Raw genomic sequence first — 14,531 nt, 5'->3', positions numbered from 1 at the left:
GATGGGACAGGTAGTGTCTTGCAGGCCAAATCTGGCCCATTGGACCCATGAGCATATGTTCCTCCACCACCATCTGCTGGTGGTGGGCACATCCATTTGGGATAACAACCCAGTTTGGGAACTGATCTGTTAACACCTTTGTCCCATATATTCCATCTAACTCCATATCACAGCCCCCAGGGTGGTGTACAAATGCATATGAAGATATATTCTGTGTCCTAAGGAGCTTGCTTTGATGCCTTGAGTGTGAGGTTGCACGTGTTTATTCACTCTGCAAACACAAAGGCATTCTTTTCTCTGAATGCCTATAAAGTTTCTCTACTCATGGGTGTTTTGTAGCTTAGTCAATTCTCTGCTCTCTTTTGTGACTGTACAGAGTGCTCTTACCAGAACCACTGATAAAGGGTAAAGGAGACTTATGAACAGAGAGCAAAGGAATTGCATGTCACCTGCCTTCACACCAAGCCAGATAGAACAGGTGTAAACAAGACTGTAATCAATGGGGGAGGCTCCAAATTGGCTTTTGTCATGCTAATTTTCATCCCAGCAAGACTGCTGTTTCCCAAACACAGCTTGAATCCATGCTTCTGGGTTGGAAAGCATCCTGCAACTGTGTTCAGAGCCCTACAAAAAACCCTACCATTCCTACTATAGACGTCCGTGTTGCAGGGTCAGAAAACTGTTGGCACTACCAGTTATTCCTGACCCAGAAACACCCCTCCTCCACTCCTCTCCTGGTTTCTTTTAGCTCCCCAGAAGTGTAAGAGAAACTGGTAAGTGCAAAAACAGGCCAGGTTTCTGGAATTAGGCAGATGCCTGCCTGTGGAGGAGATGCAGGTGCTCTGATATCCCCTCTAAATATATGTTACATACTAAAAAACCCTATTTTAAAACATCAAGCTCCAAAGTGGAACACTCATTCTATGCAACCTTACTTCAGTTCTGCCCTTTGTGGATAGGCCTTATGATACAGTCTGTGACTGCATGATTATGTACAGTTTTTAACATGGGACCCCTGCCTCATGCAGTGGGCTATTCTCAGGGAATGAGGCTATTGTTCAATATTTCTGCTTGTCCTTGAAATTAAAGCTGTGGCCCCAGGTCTTATTTACTGTGCACTGTTCAAACCCTGCACTGACTAGGGAATATTAATTGCCTCATGATCTTTTCCGTCCCGCTCATCACCATGTCTCATCTTCACAAGTATTAATACCTGGCTCTTATGTAGTGTTTTTTGGCAGTAGATTTCAAAGCACGTCACAATCTTTAGTTTATTTCTCCTCACAGCCCCTCTGTGCTATTATCCCCATTGAACAGATGGGGAACTGAGGCACAGCGAGGCCAAGTAACATGCCAAAGGTCACATGGGAAGTCTGTAGCAGAGCAGGGAATTAAACATGGATCTCCCAAGACCTAATGCTCTAACCACTAAGCCAGGATTGGTTTGCATTTCTCTTCACTTCTCCCCTGTGAGACAGAGTGTTCTCTTCAGGTTACAGATGGGGAACTGTGGCACAAAGAAATTAAGGCCAAAATTTGCAAAAATCTCCACTAATCTTGGATGCTTGCATGATTGCAGCATGCCAAGCTTGATTTTTCAGAGTACTTATGTCCTGAGCACTGTGTTGAGGGGATCCAGCTGATCCTCAGCCACGCTGGGAAGTAGGAGAGGAGTATTCCCATTTTACAGATGGGGAAACTGAGAAAAACAGCAAGTTGCACAGTGAAGCAGTAGCAAAACATGCTTTAGAACTCATAATCTCTTAATTCCCACCACTGCTCAGTCCACCAGGCCCAACTGCCAGAAATACTGAGCAGTCCCAGCTTCTCTTCACTTCAGTTGCAGATCTGAGCACTCGGCATTTCTGAAATTCAGGCCACAGGTGGCTCAAGTTGGGCATCCAGAAACTGAAGCACTCCTGCAAGAGCTTTGGCAAAGACAGGGAGATAATTGAGTTTTGCCAGGTAGCAATCATTTGCTGTAACGCCGAGATCGTCCTTTCTTTTCCTGCACCCCTTGCCTTGTTTGCTGTACCTTGGCTAACTTTTGAAACACACGAAGCAGGGCTATCTTACAAACAGGAACTTCATTCCCTGTACGTCCCTGACTCATTCCCTGAGCACCATCCATCCTGTGCACTGAATGACAGAGGGATTGTGGAAACTATAGTATAAGATCTTGCAATTATAGCCTGTGTAAGCCTTCTGTAACCTTTCTGTGAAACGTTCCCAATGAATATTAAGTTGTTAAAATGAGGGTGCAATAAAACCCTACGTAGTGTTCTGATTTGAGCCTTTAGGTCGGTTACAGAAAATTTATTTGGTGGGGGACCACTAGGCGACACTTTGAATGATACAATTAAACTTTATTAAAAAGAAAACTGATTAGTTAAGCTAACAGTGATGCAGTTACTACTTACACAGTACTACAGTTATATTTACCTGTACACTTGAAGATGAAATAGTGTATCAGTGTGTGATCAGTCCACTAACAACAGAATGAAGTTCTGCTTTATAATCCTGGAACCTAACGGTACTTTTCTGATGTTAATTGGAGCTCTCCTGCAAATCCTTAACCCAGTTATAACCACAACATAAGGGTAACATAACCCTGAGTCATGGCCTTGCTAACTCTTACTCTCCCATAACTCTCTGACTCCAATGTCTCATACTGGAAACTGAAGTTGCCAGACTCCTCTACACTTCAGCTAACTTAAGTCCCAAACCTGACTTCAACTTATTTCTTAACCTAAGCCATCCTACAGGCTACAGTTGTATTGTGTAATCTCTACACGGAAGGGGGCAACCAGGGGCAGCTCTAGGGATTTTGCTGCCCCAAGCACGGCAGGCAGGCTGCCTCCGGCGGTTTGCCTGCAGAGGGTCCGCTGGTCCCGCGGTTTCAGCGGACCTCCCGCAGGCGCGCCTGTGGGAGGTCCTCCGAAGCCGCGGGACCAGCGGACTCTCCGCAGGAGGCAGTCTGCCTGCCGCCCTAGCGGCAGAGCGCCCCCTGCGGCTTGCCGCCCCAAGCACGCACTTGGCTTGCTGGGACCTGGAGCCTCCCCTGGGGGCAACTTAATTTTGGTATTTCCTAACTTTTGAGTGCTTGACTTTGCAGCCTTAATAACACTGTTTTAGCAGGGGGGGAGAGGGAGGGAATTTCCTAGGTTATTTTAAAAAGAACAAAAACAAACAGCAAATGATACTATGTGCAACTCTAACAGTCACCCCTTCAATACATCAGCATCACTGTGTGAACTGTAAACTTTCAGCACAGCAGCACAGACTTGAGTTAAAGGGTAGCTGCACTAGCGGTAGGCTAATATCCTCTGTGGACTAGCTACTAGAGGAAGACATGTAACACATTTGAACTGTAGGGTTACCTATGCATGAGTAGCACCATTTTACAGACAGCCTAGGCAAGGACCAGTATTTGGGAGGCTCTTTCAGCAGGACAATTAGATTAAGTGGCTGATGCTTGGTTCTGCTGTATTAGCAGTCTGGTTCCATTCCCAGGTCATATAACCCATGATGCCTTCTTCATAACAAGGGTTGTGATGGGTACAGAGTAATTAGCACAAGTTAGTTGAAAAAAAATGAATCTAGATCTCCTGGTTCCCAGTGCAGTGCATCTTCCCCTAGGTCAGAGGCTATGGGAATGGGGGACAGCAGCATCAAGAAGAGGATCTGTTTTATCTGTGTCCCACCTGGAGGTTTGGCTCTGTGCATAGACTGCTGAAGTGAGGCAAGGGGGCAGAGTATGTGCCGCGTTAATAGAATCTTGAGGGGTAGTGGCCGCAAGCCAAAACCAAGCTATGCTGTGTGAAACACAGGTGGGCAATGGTGATTTTCAGTGGTTTGCAACTCAGCCAAACCTCACTTGATTTTCATGAGGCCCCACCTTGCCCCCAGGCTATGCGCAGAGTCCTGGTGCAAACTGCAGAGTTAGCAGAGCACTTCGCAGAAAGTTTGCAGGAACTGTTTTCATGAACAGTGACAGGCAAACTAAATATAGGGGCCTGGGCTACACCCGCTGTAATGTCGTTACTTTTCTTCTTCCCCACAAGCAGGAAACCCAAAGCAAAGACATTATTGTAATATTTCAGGAGCAGCTTGCTGGGACATGTTTGCACAGCCCCAGGTTTACAACTGGTTGAACTATTTGCTGTGAACAGTTTCCTGAGCAAATTGCCTATCAGCAGATCATGATTGTTACAAATTTGAAACAGTTTGGTTAATAGATTTGATGAGCATGTTGGAGCCTGTGGATTGTTCACAAACAGCATCTAATGGGAGATATACCGGAGACATGCCGCAGTGTCAGTAAGACAGCAATCTTTAGTTTCCTGGCTAGTCACATGACATGGGCCAGGGTTACAAAAGGTTAGACGGCCCTGCCACATCCATCTCTATGGACTCCAGTGGCTGCTCTTTCAACTTCCCTCTTTTCTTTTGCATGTCAAATGAAAATAAAACAAAATATTGTTACCCCAAGCGGTGAGCCAAAAATTCAGGGTCTTGTAGGTTGTTCCAGTTAGGAGATGAGAGTCAGCAGGTATTTCTTTGATGCAAGTGTGTTTATTTACAAAGAATGTACAAAACCCTGTTTCCCTGAACACGGGAGGAACTCAATGTGACGGGTTGGATCACAGAAACCCCTTGGGAACTGCCAGCTGAAGTGCTGAGACTACCTCTGAGACCACTTTCCCTGCCAGCTTGGGACTTCAGTGCCCTGCCTGGTTTGAGCCAGACATGCTAGCCCGCTACAAACACAGACCCAGGTCTGAACCACATCCCCAAAACACTGCAGGTTTAACTGAAAACAGCTTAAGAAGTGTTCCTGTCTCCAACACTCAGGTACTCAGCTCTCAATGGGGTCCAAATTACCCAAAAATCCATTTTACCCTGTATAAAGCTTATACAGGGTAAATTCATAAATTGTTCGCCCTCTATAACACTGATAGGGATATATGCTCAGCTGTTTTCCCCACCCCCAGGTATTAATTACTTAGGGTTAATTAATAAGTAAAAAGTGATTTTATTAAATACAAAAAGTAAGATTTAAGTGGTTCCAAGTAATAACAGACAGAACAACGTGAATTACCAAGCAAAATAAAATAAAACATGCAAGTCTAAACCTAATACATTAAGAAAGTGATTACAGATGAAATCTCACCCTCAGAAATGTTCCAATAAGTTTCTTTTACAGCCTAGCCTCCTTCCAATCTGGGTCCAGCAATCTCTCACACTCCTGTGGTTACTGTCCTTTGTTCCAGTTTCTTTCAGGTATCCTTTGGAGGTGGAGAGGCTACCTCTTGAGCCAGCTGAAGACAAAATGGAGAGGTCTCCCAGGACTTTATATAGTTCCTCTCACCCTCCCTCCCCCTGTGTAGAAACCCAGCTACAAGATGGAGTTTTGAAGTCACATGGGCAAGTCACATGTCCATGCATGAGTCAGAACTTTACAGGTGGCAGCCATTGTTCACATGCTACCTTGAACATCCTCAGGTAGACTTCTTATGTGGATTGGAGTCTTCCACGGTCCATTGTCTGTTAAGTGTTTCTTGATTGGGCACTTAACTTGCAAATTCCTTTCTAAAGAAGCTAACCAAATGCCTTACTAAGGCTACTCAAAATCAAACAAGTACACAGCCAATGTTCATAACTTTGAATACAAAAATGAGACATGCATATAAATAGGATGAATATATTCAGTAGATCATAAACTTTGCAGAGATAGGTTACATAGCATATGTAGCATAAAACATATTCCAGTTATGTCATATTTACATTCATAAGCATATTTCCATAAAGCATTACGGGGTGCAACATCACACTCAACAACGGAAGACAGTTTCCTTGCTCACAGGTTCAAGCATCTTTCCACACAGCACTTTGACCCAAAGCCATAGATGACCTGCGCCTACCGATAGTGGGGTGGTGGGGAAAGAAGGAGGGCAGCAGGCTTCAGCAGTGTTAGTGAGCATGCTTAATCCGTATGAGCAGCATGCTCACTACAAGGTAAGCCACAAATCTGGAAGTGGGGGTCTGTGACCCCACATGCTCCCCCCAACATGTTGCCTCGGCCCAAAGCCTGTCTCCAGGATTCTCCTAGGGCCATGCACCAGGCGGCCAGACTGTGTCTGCTTGGCATTCCTTCTGCTTCTGAGGGGTGCAAGTTTGGGCTGTGTGCCTCACACACACAGACAAAAATCGTTTCACAAACCCAAACACTAGCCCTTGCATTTGAAACCCTTTGGCCACATGGTTCAGCTTCTTCTCAGGCTTTTTCCAGGTGCCCACATTTTGGGTGCTACTGCTGTGGTTTCAGCCAGGTTCTTTTGTTTATCCTGAATATAAGGCAGTAGTTACCCCTTACCCATAACAACAAGGTTTAACCCAACTAGGGTGACCAGATAGCAAGAGTAAAACATCAGGATGAGGGTGGGGGTTAATAGGTGCCTATATAAGAAAAAGCTCCAAAAATCAGGACTGTCCCTATAACATCTGGTCACCCTAAACCTAACCCAGAGCAACATAAACCAAAACCCACAGACACAAACAAACAGAGCCTATGAATTAATGTCTGGCATGGAGGTCGGGGAGATAACCTGACCCTTCTGACAAAGGAGAGCCGTGTTCACTCTGTTAATGCACGTATTACCTCAAGAGCCTGCTTATCATGAAGCTGTGACAGGTTGAATCACAGAAACCCCCTTGGGAACCACCAACTGATGTGCCAAGACTACTACTGCTCCTGCTTTCCTGACCTGACAGCTTAGGACTCCAGCACCTTGCCTTGTTGAGCCAGACACGCCAATCTGCTCCAACACAAACCAGGGTCTGAACCACGTGCCCCAAAGCTGCAGACTTAACTGAAAGCAATTTACAGAAGTGTTCCTATCTTTAACACTCAGATGCCCAACTCCCAATGGGGCCTAACCCCCAAATAAATCCATTTTACCCTGTATAAAGCTTATACAAGGTAAACTCATAAATTGTTCCCCCTCTATAACACTGATAGAGAGATATGCACAGCTGTTTGTCGTCGTCCCTCCCCCTCCCCCCCCCGTTATTAATACATATTCTGGGTTAATTAATAAGTAAACACAGAAAGTAGGATTTAAGTGGTTCCAAGTAGTAACAGACAGAACAAAGTGAATTATCAAGTAAAATAAAATAGAACACGCAAGTCTATGTCTAAGAAAACTGAATACAGATAAAATCTCACCAGTTCCAGTAAGTTTCCTTTTACAGACTAGTCTTCTAGTCTGAGTCCAGCAATCACTCACACCCCCTGTAGTTTCTGTCCTTTGTTCCAGTTTCTTTCAGGTATCCTTGGGGGTGGCGAGGCTATCTCTTTAGCCAGCTGAAGACAAGATGGAGGGGTCTCCCACAGGCTTAAATAGACTTTCTCTTGTAGGGGGAGACCCCCTCCTCTCTCCTATGCAAAGTCCAGCTCCAAGATGGAGTTTTGGAGTCACATGAGCAAATCACATGTCCATGCATGACTGAGTTTCTTACCAGCCAAGCCACATTCTTGGGAAAGCTCCGATGTGGATTGGCGTCTTTGAGTTCATTGTTGGCTTAAGTGGTTCTTGATTGGGCATTTAATTTGAACATTCTTTTCTCAATAGAAATCAAGCAAGTACCCATCCAATATTCCTAACTTCAAGTACAAAAATGATGCATGCATACAAATAGGAGGAATATATTCAGTAGATCATAACCTTTACATAGATATGTTACATGGCATATGCAGCATAAAACATATTCCAGTTATATATATATATAAGCATATTCCAATGAAGACTTATGGGGTACATATCACAGAAGCCACTTTTGGTCTCAGAACAGTTTCTTTGGCAGTGGCTTGTTCAGCCAATGACATGGATCCACCTTCTGGAGCCAGTATTTGCTGCTTCTGGTGGTTTTCACTGTTGGTAGTGATGGGTGTGACGCTGGGAAAACAAGTGCCAGCTCCGTAGGCGTCAGCTAAGAACTGACAAACTCATAGCTAGAAACCAAACCAGCTCACCTGTATGTTAGTTTTGTTCAAAATAGGTAGTAGTCTTATAAGAATGTATTTAATGTTTAGACTGTGAAATGCTTGGAAGTTGCTCCTGCATTAACCTCACTTGTAATGTCTGTATTCCATGCTATAAGGAAATATGTAAATTTTGCTTTATAACTCTGAAAATGTTTGCTATGAATTTGTGAACCCAGGCACGGGAATTGTCCGTCAGTCTCCCACCCATCCAGAAGGACTATCAAAAATTAAGTGGGCCATTATAAGAGAAAAGTTTTGTTAATTGCCCCATCCACCCACAGAGGAGTATATGCAGAAGGCTGGAAGAGGGAAATAAAAATAGTGGACATGAAGATTTTTCATCTCTTTGCTGTTTGAACTCCCACCAGGCCAGAGACATTAAACAAAGCCAGAGATCCCCAGGGCTTTCCCCTGGGTCTGCCCTGAAAGTCATTTTGGATTGACAGATTCCCATATCTCTGGCATCTTTGGAAATCATCGATAGTAGTGACTCATTTGTGTGTACTTGTTTGCTTGCTTTCACCTGTAAATAACTCTTATTCATTTTTCCTAGTTAATAAACCTTCAGACAGTTTATTACAGATGTTGTCTTTGATGTACCAATTGATCTGTGGGTAAGTGATTAGTCTCTTGGGACTGGAAGCAACCTGAATGCAGAGTGATTTTTGGTGTAAGTGACTGTCATAGGTTTATTCCCCACTTTGAACTTTTGGGTTCCAAGATGGGGACCTGCATGGACTCCTCTAAACTAAAATCCTAGTTTAGATCTGGTTCTCGCTGCCACCAGTCAGTTTTAAGTGTCTGACATACTCCCTGTTCCCCCAAAAACTTCCCCTGGGGAACACAGATTCAAACTTGAATCTCAACACAAAGGGAAACAACCCATTTCCCCCCTCCCCTCTCCTAGTGCTTAGGAGAGATACCTGATTCAAACTCCTTGAATCAAACAAAGAGGGATTCCCTATCCCCCTCCCTTTCCCCTGAAAATCCAAACAAGGGAAGAAATCAATCAAGTTTTAAAAAGAAAAGATTTTATTAAAGAAAGAAAAAAAAGTACACTCTCTCTGTATTACCAGGATACAAAAATACAGGGTCTAACTTATAAAAACTGGAGAGACTTCCCCCTCCCTCCTCCTCAGAATAATCAGTAACAGCAACAGAAATAAAGAATTTCCTTCAGCAAACACACAATTGCAAATGTAGAAATCAAATTATAAGACTAATTCGCCTTTCTAATACTCACTATACTGGATAGTAGGAAATACTCCAGGAGAACTTGGAGACATGTCTGGCCTCTCTTAGATCCAAAGAGAGCACACAGAGCAAACAAGGAACACAGACAAAGCCTTCCCTCCACAGAGATTTGAAATTATCCTGTCCCTTGATTGGTCCTCTGGTCAGGTGTTCCTCAGGTTACTGAGCTTGTTAACCCTTTACAGGTAAAAGAGACTTTAACCCTTAACTATCTGTTTATGACAGTGACCATTTATCACTAAGTCTAGTTTGTCTGGGTGGCAAGATAGACTAGAAAAACAACCAGGAGTCCGGTGGCACCTTAAAGACTAACAGATTTATTTGGGCATAAGCTTTCGTGGGTAAAAAACCCACTTCTTCATATGCATTAGATAGACTAGAGAATCTAAGGGGACTGTCTGTGACTCCATGGTAAAATAGTTATGAATTTGGGGCGTGTGCCCTGTTTTTGACAGTCTGCCCTCAGGAAAAACACTGAGCACTTGTGGCACCTTAGAGACTAACAAATTAATTTGGGCATAAGCCTTTGGGGGCTAAAACCCATTTCATCAGATGCATGGCGTGGAAAAACCAGTAGGCAGAAGTGGGTTTTAGCCCACGAAAGCTTATGCCCAAATAAATTTGTTAGTCTCTAAGGTGCCACAAGTATTTCTCATTGTTTTTGCTGATACAGACTAACACGGCTACCACTCTGAAACCTGTCCTGAAGTTGGCACTCACAGTCGTGAGCCACCGCAGACAGTGTGACAATGGACATGTCACCTTGGTCAGCCCAGGAGAGCTGTGAGAGGCATTCTGCATGGCCCCAAGCATGGCCAGCTCCAGGCACCAGCTAAAGAAGCAAGTGCTTGGGGCGGCCAATACCAAGGGGCGGCCAATACCAAGGGGCGGCACTCCGGCCACTATAGTGGTGGCACATCCAGGTCTTCAGTGGCAATTTGGTGGCGGGTCCCTCAGTCCCACTCGAAGTAAAGGACCTGCCGCCGAACTGCCACCGAAGAGTGGAGCGGTGTGATCGCGCTGCCGCGGCTTTTTTTTTTTTTTTTTTGCCACTTGGGGCGGCAGAAAACCTGGAGCTGGCCCTGGCCCCAAGAAACAGAGAGCCAGCATCCGCTTTCACATGGTTTCAGTATCTTCACTAACCTTCAGGGGTTTCTATGATGTGTGGTCTGTAGCTGTTATCTTAGCAGATTGCGATCCACCGTCTGTTTTCATACATTCATAGATTAGAAAGCCAGAGGGGACCATTGTGATAATCTAGACTGACCTCCTGTACAAACAGGCGAGAGAACTTTCCCCAAATAATCCCTGTAGCAGATCTTTTAGAAAAACATCCAATCTTGATTTTAAAATGTCCAGTGAAATCTAACGTTAGCTCCTGCTTGCGAGGGTGGTAACCACTCCTGCCATATTATTTCTCCTGCTCTAGTTTCCTCTCATTCCTCTTTTGTTACTACTTCAGAATTAATGTTAATTGGCTCAAGATCCTTTTCAGATGCTGCACTCTGGATCCTAGTCCTTCTCCCATAAGCCTCTGAACTAGTAACCCTTTGATATTCTAGCACAGCTAAATATGCATCTCTTGACCTAGAGCTTTCTAAATTCCAGTTCTCTGCTATTTGTATTGACTGGTCTGCTGACCCATTGACTGTATGTAGTAAGGGCTTGAACAGATATATTAAAGAGAATGGACAAAATGAGCCGCATATGGATAAGGGTCATTATGCATTATTAACTCAGCTGGAATCCCACAATGAGCAAACTGCCGTTTGCAACGTATTACGCCATTGCAGTGAAACTGACTTCGATTTCTCTCTGACACGCTTTATGCTGATTGCTGTGTCTATTATACCTAGCAGTGTTTTGGAAGGAGGCTTGATATGCAGAAAACAAACTGAGTCAGGGAAGCTTCTGTTAAAATCAGACCCCCAGAGCTGTGGCTGGCTGATTAAGGTTATCTCTGACTAGTGTTCCATGACATTACTCTGCAATATTTTCTGTCTCCTGTCCCGTGGCAGCAGCCTGAAGGATGCAGTGAATCTGACGGCCTGGATATGCTGCTCCAGGCAGTCAAACATTTTTTTTCAAGGTTGCTTGGTATAAAGCTCCTGAAAAGAACAGAATCCAAACTGAATGAAGAGACACCAGCTCTGTTTTTCAAAATGACATTTGTTCTGGCTTCAATGTGCTGCATGTGTAATCAGTGTAATAAATCCTATTAGGCACATGCCATTGGACAGAGGCATATTAATTAAGCTAAGAAGACTAGCGGAGAAGTAGCGTAACTAAAATTCTAATGACTTACAGGCCACTAATACAGCCTGCACTACCTGCTCTGGTTTATTTAAGATGTGGTGAATGTCCCTATAACAGTTTCCAGAAAGTGTCAGTGTAAGGAGAACATAGTAAACTTCAGGAATAGTGCCGGCCTTGTTATTCACTAGGAATTAATTAGCTGATGAATTTAACCTTTGTGGATTTGTCAGCAGATCATCTGAAAGCCCAATCTGCTCTGTGTGAATCTATCGAGTTATTCACAAGTATTCATCAAATAGGTTGGGCTGAACAATTTTCAGCCAGTGGGATAGCTGTAAAATGATCAATTCTACTAGTATCTGTGTGTGTGGCAGATAATTGGTAAACTAAGTCACGTGGTTTTGTTTCTACTCCCCTATTCAAGAGCCGAAACTTTTAAAACAGAAAAATAAAGAATAACAAATAGTGAATCTCTGGGATCATGTACATGCACAAAGGACCAGCTGTTTCCTAAATGCTCATGTGAACAAACCTCAGTTGTGCAAATGCGGGCAAATAGCAATTAATGAAAGGCATGACGCAAGATGGCACCAAATAGCCGTTCAGAATTGGAACAAATGTTTGTGAACATTGTTTTTGGAACAGTTGACCCAGTTCTAGTCAAGAAAGAAACATAATGGATGCTTCATATGAGAAATTACATACAAAACCACTATGTTAAAAGAAAGTTAAGGTTGCAAAGTCAAGCACTCAAGGTTGCCAGAATTAAGGTTCCTTGGGCAACCTTAAGTTGGCTGTTTGGGCGTATGTATGCATTATGATAGTCGTTAATTACATGATCACAAATTATTTTTTCCATAGGACCCCTGCCTCTGCAACCCCAGGTTGAAGCCTGCTCAGTGCTGACGGACTCTTCAGGGAATTTAAATGCCAAATTCTATCAAGTCTTTACTGAGCATGTGCAAACTAAGATTTTTTTTCAAAGCTTTATAACTTGGTCAAATCTGAGCAATTTTCCTGTGAACGCCCCAGGATGATCTCCCCACCCTGCCAAATTTTAGGTCTCTGCCTCAAAGCATGGAAACTCTTGAGCTTTTCGATGAAATAGTTGAAAGAATTTTTTTATGTGGGCAAAACAATGTATTTTTCCTTAAACCTCATTCTGAGAAATGGCTGAACTATTTTAGCTGAAACTTTCCAGAAAAGTTCAGCCTGAGGCAGACACCCAGTGTGGAAAATTTCAACCTGGATAGTTGAAGTGTGGCAAAGTTATAAGCAACTGAAAACAGGTACTTATAATGGGAAGAGTCAGGCAACTCGAGGCATTGCACCTATAATACACAGTCACGTATTTAAATATAAAGCTGAACAGAAATAGCAGTTTAATTAATTGAGTTAATTTGCTGGCCAGGGTAGCCAGGGTTTAAGGCTAGAAGGGACCACTAGATAATCTAGTCTGGCCTGCTGTATGTCACTGACCATCAGCACCATCCAGTGCCCACACACTAACCCCAACGGCTGAAATGAGACCAAAGTAAATGGCACCCACAAGAGACTAGACTGTGATGGCATGTGCCCCAAGCTGAGAACAGAAGGGGATGAAGTTCACCAGTGCACGAGGCCCCTACAGTGGGACACAGATGATTAAATGAGATCTACCCAGATAATCCTGGCAAGTGACCCGCACTCACATGCTGCAAAGGAAGGCAACCCCCCCGCAAGGTCACTGCCAATCTGCCCTGGGGAAAATTCATTCCTAACCCCACATATGGCGATCAGATTGACCCTGAGTGTGTGAACAAGAACCAGCCAAACACCTAAGAGAGAGAGAATGCTCGGTGCCACCTCAGAGCCCTGGCCCACCCCGCCCACGATCGTGATGTGGGTTGCTGTGTTGTGTGGTGGTTTTGTGGTGTGCAAGAATGTGCTATGACACGTTGTGCCCTGTGTTGCAGTTTTGTGCTGTACTGTAGTTTTATGTGCTGTGTTGCAGTGTGGTTATGCATGTCTGGCTGTGTTGTGTTGCAATGTATTTTACTGTTTATGTTTTGCAATTATGCAGTGTTCTGTGCAGCAGTCTGAGTTGTGTGTTTTGTGGCATTCCGTTGTATTGTGCACTATATTGCAGTATGGTTTGTGGGGTATTGTACTGCAGTGCTCTATAGCGAGTTGCAGTGTTGTGTGCTGTATTGCAGTGTGGTTTGGGTTGTGTTGCAGTGAGGGATGTGTTGTGCTGTTGGGTGTTACAGTGAGGGCGGGGTTGCAGGAAGGGTTAAGTTGCAGTGTTGGGTGTTGCAGTGAGGGTGGTGTGTGGTGTCGCAGTGAGGGCAGGGTTGCAACGAGGGTTGTGTTGCAGCAAGGGTGGTGTTGTGGTGTTACAGTGAGGGCGGGGTTGCAGTGAGGGATGTGTTGTGCTGTTGGGTGTTACAGTGAGGGCGGAGTTGCAGTGAGGGATGTGCTGTGCTGTTGGGTGTTGCAGTGAGGGTGCTGTTGTGGTGTTCCAGTGAGGACACGGTTGAAGTGAGGGAGTGGTGTGTGTTCCAGTGAGGGTTGTGTTGCAGTGTTGCAGTGAGAGTGGTGTGTGTTCCAGTGAGGGTTGTGTTGCAGTGTTGGGTGTTGCAGTGAGGGTGGTGTGTGTTCCAGTGAGGGTGGTATTCAGTGTTGGGTGTTACTGTTGCAGTGAGGGTGGCATTCTGAGTTGCCCTGCACCGTACCCTCTACAGCCCTAGGCTGGAATCTGGGAAGAGACCCCGGCGCGTCCGTGCACACGTGAGTCCTAGACGGTGCTAGTACGCATGCGCCCCATGTCCCCTCCCAGGCTGGGTCGGGACTAGGTTTCCCAGCGGCCCCCGGGCGGGCAGGCGCTGCCCCTCGCTCCTCCCGGCCCTGCAGTGCGGCCGGGGCCCGGCGGGTGGCGCTGTGGGGAGGCCCCTGCGCCGCTCCGTACAAAGCGCTGGAGGAGGGGGGCGCTTCT

The sequence above is a fragment of the Mauremys reevesii genome, linkage group 13 (genome assembly GCF_016161935.1).
Source record: "Mauremys reevesii isolate NIE-2019 linkage group 13, ASM1616193v1, whole genome shotgun sequence".
Taxonomy (NCBI): Eukaryota; Metazoa; Chordata; order Testudines; family Geoemydidae; genus Mauremys; species Mauremys reevesii.
The sequence above is the reverse complement of the archived record's forward strand: the minus strand, read 5'-3'. Positions refer to the sequence as shown.